We start from the raw sequence: 1,210 nt of genomic DNA, 5'->3' as shown, positions 1-1,210 counted from the left end.
CATGTGTTTGGCGAGCACACAAACTAGAGATGTTCGAGCCCAACCCTATTCTGTACCAGTTATAACAGATTGCCATTGAAAAGAGCAAGCTTATGTAAAAACCTCCAGATGATACCAGTCTAATGGGCAGGCAGAACTGCATTAACTAAAATGTTTATCCTTCCATGTGTACTAAACTTTCGGTCCTTGCCCAAACCAATCCTTCCAAAATACTTACAGAATCTACAAAGGTCTGTTGACATCTACATTTGGGGTAATAAGAAATCTGGCAAAACACTCTGTATTCCATTAAATCCAATGCAGGGATGGAAGCCCAAATATCTTCAATTATTAATAAGCAGCAATCTTAGACTCTACCAAACTATGGAATCAAATTTAAATGGTTACTTCTGAAGTTGGTCTTAAACTATTGGTCAGAGCTGCACTGCTAAGTGGCCATGCCAACAAATGCTACCCAGATACTGTTACTGCTGCATGAAGGGTTTGGGTCTCACTGACCCAATCCTCCCAGGTGCAGTGTGCTTGATTCATAACAGATACCACTGACATCCATAGGTTCACTTATCCCAGACTTGAACCCTAAATACTGAGAAACTGCAAACATCCAAACTGTTGGTAACCTGTACTTAAATCATTTTCTGTTCAACATATGGGATCCCTTGCAAAGACTACTGCAAATACCTTTATCACTAAGGATAATCCCCTTATCAAGGAAAGTATCACTTTTTGCGAAGACCATAGATCCAAATAAAAAGAAACTGGATATATCTATCTGCTCTTGTCTGGCCCCAATCTATCAGTAAGATTAGAAACTATGGAAGAATGTGAACAATAACTTGAATTCACCCGGCCTATACAGCAATGGTGTTATGAGCTGTGTTGTCTGCTCCTGACTTCCTACTGGGAATCATCACAAAAACTATTGCACAGATGGTACTCCAGAAGTTGGCTGACATTTTCCAGTTTATTGCATCAGTTACTGACTTCTCCTTCACCCCTTAACTGGCACTATGATATGCGGATCTTTCTCACTCACACATTGATTGCAGCCAGACTCTGTGGCGGAACTATGCTTCTGTGGCGGAACTACCGCCGATGCAGCCGGTGTGCCCGCACCGGGGCCCAGGCCTGGGGGGGCCAGCACAGGTCCAGCACCAGATAGGTATCCAGCGGGCCCCCCATATCTGCGCCGGGAGTGTTGGATCATCCG

The sequence above is a fragment of the Nanorana parkeri genome, unplaced genomic scaffold (assembly GCF_000935625.1).
Source record: "Nanorana parkeri isolate BGI_ZX_2015 unplaced genomic scaffold, ASM93562v1 scaffold2212, whole genome shotgun sequence".
In the NCBI taxonomy this organism is placed as follows: domain Eukaryota; kingdom Metazoa; phylum Chordata; class Amphibia; order Anura; family Dicroglossidae; genus Nanorana; species Nanorana parkeri.
This window is presented reverse-complemented; position numbering follows the sequence as displayed.